The following is a 12,374-nucleotide window of genomic DNA, read 5'->3' as shown; positions in this document are numbered from 1 at the left end:
CAATAAAGAAGGATGACCCATGCTGTCTGTGATGGTTAATATTGAGTGTCAACTTGACTGGATTGAAGGATTCAAAGTATTGTTCCTGAGTGTGTCTGTGAGGGTGTTACCAAAGGAGATGAACATTTGAGTCAGTGGACTGGGAGGGACAGACCCACACACAATCTGGGTGGGCACCATCTAATCAGCGGCCAGTGTGGCTAGGACAAAAGCAGGCAGAGGAACGTGGAAGGACTAGACTTGCTAGGTCTTCCATTTTCATCTTTCTCCCATGCTGGATGCTGCCTGCCCTCAAACATTGGACTCCAAGCTCTTCAGCTTTTGGACTCTTGGACTTACACCAGTGGTTTGCCAGGGGCTTTCAGACCTTCAGCCACAGATTGAAGGCTGCACTATCGGCTTCCCTACTTTTGAGGTTTTGGGACTCGGTGGGAGTTTACCTTGTGATTGTTTGAGTCAATACTCCTAATAACTCCCCCTTCATGTATATACCTATCCTATTAGTTATGTCCCTCTAAGAGAACCTTGACTAATACACTCTCCAGTCACCAACTGAGTCAATCTTAGGGAACACTGGGGAGACACCGCAGCCAGATCACCCTCACATTCAGCCTTTTGAACTTAAAAAAATTTTTATCTATCCCAAGACTACCTCCTCATCTGTTAAACTGCAGTAATAACACCTACTTAAAAGTGTTAAGAGTGTGAGTATAAGGGAGATAAAGAGAGATGTTAATGAGTACAAACACACAGTTAGAAAGAAGGAATACATTCTAAGATTGATAGCAGAGTAGGATGACTATAGTTAACAAGTACTGCATATTTCAAAACAGCTAGAAGAATGGACTTGAAATGTTCCCAACACATAGAAATGATAAATACTTGAGGTGATCAAGTCAAATACCCTGACTTGATCATTACACAGCCTATGCATTTAATAACATATCACATGTACCTCATAAATATGTACAAACATTATCAACAAAAATTGTTATGAGAGTTTAATTAACCCAATTATGCCAAAGGTTGCAAATTTTTCTTGCTAAAAATCAGACCTGGATGATGACCTTGAGCAGTAGGATATAAATAACTCCCACAAGCTTAGCGTTCCAATAATGGGACACTAGGCATAAATGGGTTAAATAATGTATGTAAAAGCATTTCTCACACAGTTGGAAGAGAGTTAATGCTAAAAATGTTGATTAAAAATTTCTTTGTGGTGACCAATTCTTTAAAAGGATAGTGTGGCAAGCCAGGCACGGTGGCTCATGCCTGTAATCCTAGCACTTTGGGAAGCCGAGGTGGGTGGATCACTCGAGCCCAGGAGTTCAAGACCAGCCTGGCCAACATGGTAAAACTCCGTCTCTACTAAAAATACAAAAATTAGCCAAGTGTGGTGGTGGGTGCCTGTAATCCCAGCTACTCCAGAGGCTGAGGCACAAGAATTGCTTGGACCTGAGTGGTAGAGGTTGCAGTGAGCTGAGTTCATGCCACTGCACTCCAGCCTGGGTGACAGAGCAAAACTCTGCCTCAAAATAAAATAGAATACTGTGGCAGAGTTTGCAGTTGCCTATTGATGGGTGTTTCTCTTCCTTAGTAAGAGAACTCGGATTTTGTTTGCAATGGTAGGGAACAAAGTGCTCAGTTAAAACGTACCCAGCCTTCATTGCAGCACATCTTTGATAGACATATGTATATGTTTGATGAACAAGATATAAATAGACGCTGCTGAGACCACCAGAAAAACTCCTTAAAAGGGGAGCAATACAGTTTCCCCATGTCCCTGTTTTCTGCCTAGATCACAGATACAACGCCCAATAGCCATGCTGTAATTAAGTAGCAACCCAGAAGCTAAGCTCTAAGTACAGTAAAATAGAAAAAAGGGACTTGTAGCCTGATGACGTAATAGAGGCACATGTCCACCTTGGAATAGCTAGCTATGGACTTATTTTATGTGAGAATCCCCAAATAGTGCTCTGTCAGAAAGTCAATTATTTACTGAATACGTTGTTAAATCAAGGAAATCTGAAGCTGTCTAAAAACCAATTTTCTAAATCTAGTACATTAATTTGAAAAACTCAAAGCAGTTCTTAGATACCTTATTCGTTACCCTTACAGAAACATTTCATAGCATAAAGAATTATTTATGTGCATTGTAGATCCAAGACAATAGCTCTTAACCTAGAACCCATGAATCATGAGACCCTGAAAGTACATAAAATATAATTTTTTTAGAAATCATATTCTCAAAGAAGTCTATGATCTGAAAAATAAAGATCCAACAAACTTTAAACATTCACAGAAAAGTTTAAGATTTTTAAAAGATAATCCATTTAAATTTCTCTTTATGTTTTTTTCCTATTTAGCCCATTGATTTTTTCATCTAAAAATTATTTAAAATAACTTAAATCGCCTTATAGCTCACAAATTAAGTTCAACTAATTTTTTCAAATTAGACTAAAAACTTTCTATTAAAAAAGACTCTATGTACTTGATACTGTTGAAATGTTCAAGAATCTATTAAAGACAAATCCAATAAAAATCTCAGGGTATCACTTCTTCTGAAACCACACAGATGAAGACAGTGAAAAAAAGTAACAGAAAAGCTATAAACTCTGATTTGTATACGTGATGCCAAAGGTAAGGATGGTGCGGAAAGCTTATGGCAGACACCACACCAGCACTGGGGTAGGAGTCTAGAAAGGACCAGCAGTGGAAAGCGTTCAAACTCTCCTACAAATATTTGCCACCTGAAAGAGAGAGCACACTGTCAAAAGAAGCTGAAAAGACTCAGCTGATTGGAGAAGAGGAGGGAGAAGGTACAGAAGACACCTACAGGCACACCAAGGTGGCAGATACCAGGAAGCATTAGAAAAATACACTACCTAAGAGTGAGTGCATCACCTTGGAAGCCAAGTTTACAAAGAAAAGGCAACAGAGCTCTCTTGACCCAGGCCAGCTTCTGGGAGGCAAAGGAGAGATGGGCAAACAGAGGGGCTGTATTAAGAAAACAGTCATTTTTGTAGTAATAGAGGGGGGAACCTCCCTGAACTGTGAAACTTGAAAGGCTACTTTGGCCTGTTATCACTATACCCCACAGGAAACTCTTGCTACTAACCCGCAAAACTTCATCTCACTCAAATATGAGTAGGAAAAAAGGATCATGGCCAGCATTTACATAGGAACAGTATTTTTTTAAGTATAAAAAAGCATCACTATCTTCCTGCAAGAACTCATCAGAAAAATGCTGCCAAGAAGCAGACAGAAACTATAACCTAACAAAAAGAACTAACAAAATTTTAATAAGGATGTGACAACAGAAGCACAGACAACAACAACAAAAAGATAAACAGAACTTCAAAACTAAAAATGTTTGTGCATCAAGAGACACCATGGCCAGGAGCAGTGGCTCATGCCTGTAATCCCAACACTTTGAGAGACCAAGGCAGGAGGATTGCTTCAGTCCAGAAGTTCAAGACATCTGGGCAACATAGCAAGACCCTGTCTCTACAAAATACAATAAATAAATAAATAAATAAATAACCAAGCAAGCAAGCAAGCTGGGCATGGTGACACACACCTGTAGTCCCAGCTACTCAGGAGGCCGAGGTGGGTGGACTGCTTGAGCCCAGGAGGTCGAGGCTACAGTGAGCCATGATGTCACCACTGCACTCCAGCCTGAGCAACAAAATGAGACCTTATCTAAAAAAAAAAAAAAAAAAAAAAAAAAAAAAAACACTTATCAAAGAGTGAAAAGACACAACACATAGAATAGAATCCTATAGAATAGGGGAAAATATTTGCAATTCATATATCTGAATACATATTCAAAATATGTAAAGAATTCCAACAATTCAACAACAAAAAATAGCCCAGTTCGAAAATGAACAAAGGACTTGGATAATCATTTTTCCAAATAAGACATAATGTGCCTAATAAGCACATTAAAATATGCTCAACATCACTAGTCTTTAGGGAAATGCAAATCAAAACTACAATGGGATATCACTTCACACCAATTAGGATGGCTATTATAAAAAAAGAAAGAAAGAAAATAACAAGTATTGGTTAAGAGGTAGAAAAGTTGTAACCCCTGTGCATCATCAGTGAAATACAAAGTAGAACAGCCAAAGTGGGAAACAGCTAAATGGTTCCTCAAGAAGTTAAACATAGATTTACTACATTATGTAATGATTCCCCTTCTGGGTATATACTCTGAAAGCAGGGACTCAGACAGACATTTGTTCAACAATGTTCACAGCAGCATTATTCACAACAGCCAAAAAGCAGAAACAATCTAAACTGTTTCACAACAGATGAATGGATAAATGTAAGGTAGAATATACATAAAATGGAATATTATTCAGACCTGAAAAGGAATGAACTTCTGACACATGCTACAAGATGGATAAACCTTAAAAGCATTATGCAAAGTGAATAAACCAGACACAAAAAGACAAAAATTGTCTCGTTACACTAACATGAGATACCTAGGCTAGGCAAACATACAGAGACAGAGGGAAGAACAATGGCTACCGGGGCTGGGAGATGGGAGGATTGGAAGTTATTGTTTTATGGGGATAAAGTTTATTTTGGAGGTGATAAAAAGTTCTTGAAATGGCTAGTGGTAGTGATGCATAACACTGTGAATATGCTTAATCCTACAGAATTATACACCTAAAATAGTTAAAACAGTAAATTTTATGTTATGTATATTTTATCACAATAAAAAAAGTTAAAGAATTGATCACAATGATGAAAGAACACAAATCAGAAATAAAAAATTCAGGGAAGAATTTGAGCCACTTTAGATCCCACCTACGCTTCTTTCCAACATGTGTTTCTCTTTTTTCTTTTTTTTTTTACTTCAAAAATGTTTTTGAGGTGATCAGATAATAGGAGAATGTGAAGTAGAGACCGGTGGAACTCAGGAAACAGGGAAAAGGGAAAGGAAAAAACATTTCAGAAGTGAAGACTAAATTATAAGAACACAAAGAACAGAAATTGTTCACCTCAGTAAGGGGCAGAGAGGAAATGAGGAAAGTAGATATAATGAAACATTTTTAGAAATCAGAACGATTTGAGAGTTACAGAAAGCAGCTAACTGATGCCACTTTATGCCCCATTTCCACTCTTAGAAATCCCCAATGAAGAAAATCAAACAATGGAATAGAATATTTAAAGATGTAATTCACAAAAACTTTGTTTAAATAGAAGTGCTTTGAGTTTACATATTGAAAGGCACATCACAAACCCAGAACAGTCTGCACAAAGATGTATTACAAGGAAATTATTAGACTAACAATAAAGAATCTTTTGCGCAGCCAAGCAAAAATCATGTCACCATGTAATAAAAGAAAAATAAGAGTAGCCTCAAATTTATAGATTGCAGTACTTGATCTTGGCAGAGCATGAAAGGCTTACAAAATATTTATGGAAAGAAAGTATGAGCCAAGGCCAGGCGCAGTGGCTCACGCCTGTAATCCCAGCACTTTGGGAGGCCAAAGCAGGTAGATTACCTGCGGTTGGGAGTTTGAGACCAGTCTGACCAACATAGAGAGACCCCGTCTCTACTAATAATACAAAAATTAGCTAGGCATGGTGACACATGCCTGTAATCCCAGCTACTTGGGAGGCTGAGGCATGAGAATCGCTTGAACCCAGGAGGCGGAGGTTACAGTGAGCTGAGATCGCGCCATTGCACTCCAGCCTGGGCGACAAGAGTGAAACTCCATCTCAAAACAAAAAAAAAAAAAGAAAGAAAAGAAAGTATGAGCCAAATTTAATAATCAGCCAAGCTGTCCTTCAACTATAAAAGCTACAATTTGAACAGACAAAGGCTAAAAGAATACTGTACACCTGAACCTTCCTTGTCCAAACTACCAGAGGACAAATTTTAACCAATTACTCAATGGCTGGGAAAGTTTGATGAAAAGACCAGCAAAAAAATTAAAAATAAAGTAAAAGTACAACCATGTAATATGAAGAAGAAATGAAAAATCTGGAACAATTATACACAAAAGAGAAGATTGGAGGTTGGAACATATTCAGGTTTTAAAAGAGCTGCCACATGGTTCAGACTGTAGGAGAAAGTAAATGGCAGTTACATGGAGACACATTTTAAGACATATAAAGAAGAAATAACAGTCACTTCTATTGATGGAATAGATTTTCTCAGAAGGTAGTGAAATTCCTAATAATCGAAGATGGGCAAAAATTATAATGTGATACTATTTGTTATCCATTCTACTCATAGAAATTTTTAAAAAAGAAAAGAGTGGCCAGGCACAGTAGCTCATGCCTGTAATTTGGGAGGCCAAGGCAGGCAGACTGCTTGAGCCCAGGAGTGCAAGACCAGCCTGGGCAATATAGCAAAACCTCATTTCTGCAAAACATACAAAAATTAGCCAAGTGTAGAGGCATGCGCCTATAATTCCAAGTACTCAGGAGGCTGAGGTGGGAGGATCACTTGAGCCTGGGAGGTTGAGGCTGCAGTGAGTCATGCTCACACCACTGCACTCCAGTCTGGGTGACAAAGTGAGGCCCTATCTCAAAAAGAAAAGAAAAGCAACTCAAAGAGTTGAATAAAAAACCAAAGAGTAATAAAAAATATATATTTTTAAGTAAAAACAAGAAAAAGAAAAAAGAGAAATGAATGTTGGAAAGAAATATTGGTGGGATCTAAAGTGGCTCGAATTTCTGGAAGGCAATTTGGCAGTGCCCAGCAAAAGTTAGAGCTTCTTCATAGGTCATTCTCTCTCCAACCAGGCCTCTGAACACAGGGGAAGGGCAAGCAACAGTAAGCAAGACTCATATCTTATACAAAGGGACTGCCAGATATTTGCAACATACTGTTATTGGGGCTGGAGTGGGAAGAAGGCGATAAAACTCATGTCAAGTGTAATCTTTTTTTATAAGTCTACATGATCACAGAAAAACTTTAGAAGGACATATACATATATTAAGTGGTTTTTTGGGGGGGGTTGTCAAATCTTGAATAATTCTTATTTTCTCCTCTTAAGTTTTCTGTAGTTCCTCATTTTATACTCCAGACGTGTTACTATCACAACAAGAAAATTAAAGGTTATTATAAAAAGTTAAATTCTCTATATAAACACAAGTCAAGACCTATTGCTGAACTCCATGATGGTAGAGTGAAGAGGTCTGCAAATACTCTCCTAAAAAAAAATGTATAAAACCAGACCAAACAAAAGAAGTTCCAGGGCTCTAGAAATTGATCAAAGATATAAAAATTAAATTGAGAAACATTTATTCATGAATGGGAGATGAAGTGTAGTTAAGAATAGTGGGAGTTTGCAGCACTCTTGCCTAGGCCTGTTTCCAAACCCTCCATGCCCTAGGCTGGGCTGGCATAGTAGTGTTACCACAGGGGGAACCAGCAGTGAAAACTAGTGGCTTTGGTGATTTGGAAGAGAGGACAAAAACCCACACCCAGTGGATCATGTATCTAACAAAGGACTTGTATCTAGAACATAAAGAACTTTTATAATTCAATAAAACCAAAATGACACAACTAAGAAACAGGCAAAAGATATGAAAACACATTTAGCCAAAGAAGATATACAATGGCTAATATGCATATGAAAATATGCCCAATATCATTAGTCATGAAGAAATTGAGATAGCACTACTAACTTACTACAATGGTTATAAGAAAGAAAACTAACAATACTATTTGTTGGCAAGGATATAGAGAAACTAGAACCCTCATTCATTACTGGTGAGAATATAAAATGGTACAACCACTTTGGAAAAGGTTGGCAGTTTCTTAAAATGTTAAATGCAAAATTACCACACAACCCAGTAATTCTACTCCTAAGTACCTACCCAAAAGAAACGAAAATCCATATCCACACAAAGACTTGACTTGTATATTAATGTTCCTAGCAGCATTACTGATAATAAAATCAGAAACAACCCAAGTATCTATCAGTGAATGAATAAAATGTGATATATCATAAATAGAATATTATTCAACAATAAAAATGATATGCTAATACATGCTACAACATGGATGAACCTCATAAACATTATGCTAAGTGAAAAAAGCTGATCACAAGAGAACATATAAGTTCCATTTATATCAAATGTCCTGAAAAGGCAAACGTATAGTGACATAAAGCAAATTAGTGGTTGTCCTGTGGGGGTGGGGAGGGATGGTGAGAATGTTCTAGAATTGGATTTTGATGATGCTTGCACAGTTGGTCAATTTACCAAAAGTCATTAAACTGTACAGTTTTAATGAGTATACATATGGTATGTAAATTATACCTCAAAAGAGCTGTTAATAAAATAGAAAGTCAACAAGTGCTTGGTAACTTCCTCTCAAAATAAGACTACTGTCAGTAGAAATAATATATGATATTAATATTTTTGAAAGATTCCATATTCTTCAGTCTAATAACATACTATTGCTTTTCAATAATTCTAGATGAAATAGATAACTTTTGGAGTGGGTCACTTTTAAGAGATTACTACTGCTACACTAATGTACAAAAAACCTGAAACACAGAAACATTTATACACGTAGAATCCTTTGGTTATTTGGAAAAAGGTGGAAAGCTATTAATGTCACTATTTTACATCTTTTGTTCATCATTTTTGGCAGTTTTAACAAGACAAAAGATTTAAACAGAAAAGAACCATCTTGTAGGAGGTCACTATCAATTAAATCTGAAAAAATATTCTTGGAAAGATTATTCTTGCCATCATTTCTCAACATATTTACTGGAATGTAAAGTTAAAAACAGAATAGTGTTTTGAATTTTTATAAAATTACAAAGACTCGGGCTGGGTGCAGTGGCTCATGCCTGTAATTCCAGTGCTTTGGGAGGCCGAGGTGGGAGGACTGCTTGAGCCCAGGGGTTTGAGGCTGTAGTGAGCTGTGATCTCACTATTGCACTCCAGCCTGGGCTAAAAAGCAAGACCCTAACTCAAAACAAAAAAAAAAATTATAAAGACACATTTAAAGTTAATGACCTTAATGCTGTAGGAGAATTACAGCGTTACAGTGTCAAATGAAGACTCACTTGTTTATATATAGTTTCAGAAAAGTCAAATGTGCAGAAAACTAGGCCTATGTGATTTCTTTACAGCGTAAACCACAGGAAAAAAAAATCTATGACATCATTTCTTTACATTTTAACTAAAACTTCCTTCCTAAACATTAAAGAAATCTTTGGAATTTAACCACAAAAGCAAATTAAGTTCTTATTTTTTGGCAACTTTATATCAAAATTCTCTTTCAACAACTGTTTCTCTTTAGCGTATCATTTTCACTGCCACTCTGTACATTTTTCATAGAATAAAACATTTGTCTGAATTCTATTGAATTATTATTTTGTTTTGTTTTGAGACAGAGTCTTGCACTGTTGCCTAGACTGGAGTGCAGTGGCGTGATCTCGGCTCACTGCATCCTCCACTTCCCAGGTTCAAGTGATTCTCCTCACCTCAGCTTCCCAAGTAGCTGGAAATACAGACACCTGCCACCACACCTGGCTAATTTTTTTTTGTATTTTTAGTAGAAATAGGGATTCACTATGTTGGTCAGACTGGTCTCGAACTCCTGACCTTGTGATCCTCCCACCTCAGCCTCCCAAAGTGCTGGGATTACAGGCGTGAGCCACCACCTCCAGTCTATTGTATTATTTTAAGTAATGTATACATTTTTATACAATGAAATAGAATAAAAATTTAATAATTCCATAGTAATGTTCTCTATCTCATTTTTAAGAGTCTCTAATATTTTCACTTTCTGATTTGCCAAAATATTTTTTTTTTTTTTTTTTTTTTTTTTGAGATGGAGTCTTGCTCTGTCACCCAGGCTGGAGTGCAGTGGCCGGATCTCAGCTCACTGCAAGCTCCGCCTCCCGGGTTTACGCCGTTCTCCTGCCTCAGCCTCCCGAGTAGCTGGGACTACAGGCGCCCGCCACCTCGCCCGGCTAGTTTTTTTTTTTTTGTATTTTTTAGTAGAGACGGGGTTTCACTGTGTTAGCCGGGATCGTCTCTCGATCTCCTGGCCTCGTGATCCGCCCGTCTCGGCCTCCCAAAGTGCTGGGATTACAGGCTTGAGCCACCGCGCCCGGCCTGATTTGCCAAAATATTAAGTTAACTTGAAAAAAGAAGATACCATAAAAATAAATAAGAAGTACCATAATGTTCTTTTGAAATTGGTTAAAGTACTGAATTGGTAGAAAAACTAATACAACTAGTAAGGATATATTTACCAACTTTGTTTAGAAAGGCATTCCTCAATCCAAAATTACTTTTCTTTAATTCACATATATACTATTATTCTTATGATTTCACTTTCATATTTACATTCTCATTCATCTGTAGTTTAAATCATAAGGAAGAAACCCAACCAATTATTTTTCTCCAAGTGACTAGCCATTACAAAATTGCTTTAATTTGTTATTTTAATATCTGATAGGGTAGCCCCTCCAAGGTTAACATTCTTAAAGGCGGTAGCTGAAATAATTCAAAGTTGGAGTAAAACAAAACATGGAATTTTTTCCCATGAACCATTCATTGAATGATTTTTTAAACTCTCCAGTCTGCCTATTTACATGTTAATTATACAATTTACATAATTATACTATTACTCACTGCAGTATCACTATTTAAACCATTGTAAATTCATATTTGCAGATAACAGCTAAAGCATGCTTGCTTATAGTTTCCATTCCAGGAACTACTGGACAAAAGTTTCTTCCTTGTCTCTAAAATTTAATTTCCCTAATTCAGTTTTAAGATTTAGATCACATTGAGAGTATGGTTGCACCGGAAAAGAAGAGATTCTCTTCCCTCACAGGGTTTCGCCATTGCCCGGGGCCCCAAGAAGCACTTGAAGCCTGTTGCAGCTCAGAAGCATTTGGATGCTCGACAGACTAACAGGTGTATCTCCACCTTGTCCATTGACAGGTCCCCACAAGCCGAGGGAATGTCTTCCCCTGATTGTCTTCCTCAGGAATAGACTCAAGTACACATTGACTGGAGATGAGATACGTATGCAACGCTTCATCAAAATTGATGGTAGGGTTCGAGCAGACAGCACATACCCTGCTGGATTCATGGATGTCATCAGCATCAAGAACACAGGTAAATATTTCCGCCTGGTCTATGGCACCAAGGGCCGTTTTGCCATTCACCACATCACAGTGGAAGAGGCAAAGTAAAAGTTGTGCAAAGTGAGGAAGATCACTGTGGGGATGAAGGGAATCCCACACCTGGTGACTCATGATGCTACCCAAATCCGCTCATCAAGATGAATGAAACTGTGCAGACTGATTTAGGGACCGGCAAGATAATCAACTTGATCAAATTCGACATGGGCAATGTGTGTATGGTGATTGGTGGAGCCAGCCTCAGTCGTCTTGGTGTGACCAACAGGGAAAGACATCCTGGTTCTTTTGATGTGGTGCATGTGAAGGATGACAATGGCAACAGCTTTGCCACAAGGGTTTCTGACAGTTTTGTCACTGGCAATGGCAATAAGCCTTGGATTTCTCTCCTTAGGTGAAAGGGCATCCGACTTAAAACTATTGCGGAAGAGAAAGACAAGAGGCTGGCCACCAAACAAAGCAGTAGCTAAATTATAGTAGCAGCATATCTTTTTTCTTTGCACAAATAAACAGTGAATTCTCGTTTAAAAGAAAAAAGAAAGATTAGATCACATTAATCTAACTCTTGGTCTTAACAGTCTTTGTTACCCAATTAGCCCATTCTTTTACTTCCTATGCTGCTTCATGCTGGTGGGCGCTTCCTACCACTATCATTAAAGCTTACTTATGCTGATGCTCACTCAAAACAACTGACCCTAAAACAAATCTCCTAGATTCTAGTGATTTTACCCATACTCTCTCACAGCTTCTTAACACTAATCTATAACTAAGTAATTGACCACATGCTACGATCTGTTTTAGCAGCCTGAAGAGACTAAGACACCATGCTTTTGTTTGATTTCTGAATTCTGTATAACATAGATGAAAATTCTACTTGCACTACAAGTTTACAGAAGAAAATATATAATGCCTTTGTTTGCCTTTCATTAACCTCTTCTTCCTCAAATACTTCAATTATTGGTTTACTGTATAGAGAAGCACAACTAAATGTTTAATTCTGGTTAAAGTTTGGTCTAAATCCAATAATATAAACAGTCTCTTCAGATCACAGAGTTCCTTTCATTTTATTTAAAATAAAGTACAATGAACCAATAGTAACAGTATTAAGGAAACTACCATAAAGCAAGACACAAAGTAGCCTGCCATTTCACAAAGGTAAAATTTTTAGGATGCTACATAGCTTACAATGTATTTTCACATTATTGTTTGATTTGATGTACACAACAATCC

The 12,374-nt window shown here is 37.4% G+C and overlaps 1 protein-coding gene and 1 pseudogene across 4 annotated transcripts in view; one reads left to right on the top strand and one right to left on the bottom strand.

Moving 5' to 3' along the window:
• The window catches only part of FAM13A (family with sequence similarity 13 member A), a 376,344-nt gene that overhangs the window by 302,639 nt on the left and 61,331 nt on the right, over positions 1–12,374 (bottom strand). The window lies entirely within an intron of this gene.
• On the top strand, positions 10,884–11,614 carry LOC126955007 (40S ribosomal protein S4, Y-like; annotated as a pseudogene).

This window comes from Macaca thibetana, chromosome 5 (genome assembly GCF_024542745.1).
Source record: "Macaca thibetana thibetana isolate TM-01 chromosome 5, ASM2454274v1, whole genome shotgun sequence".
Taxonomy (NCBI): Eukaryota; Metazoa; Chordata; class Mammalia; order Primates; family Cercopithecidae; genus Macaca; species Macaca thibetana.
This window is presented reverse-complemented; position numbering and strand designations above follow the sequence as displayed.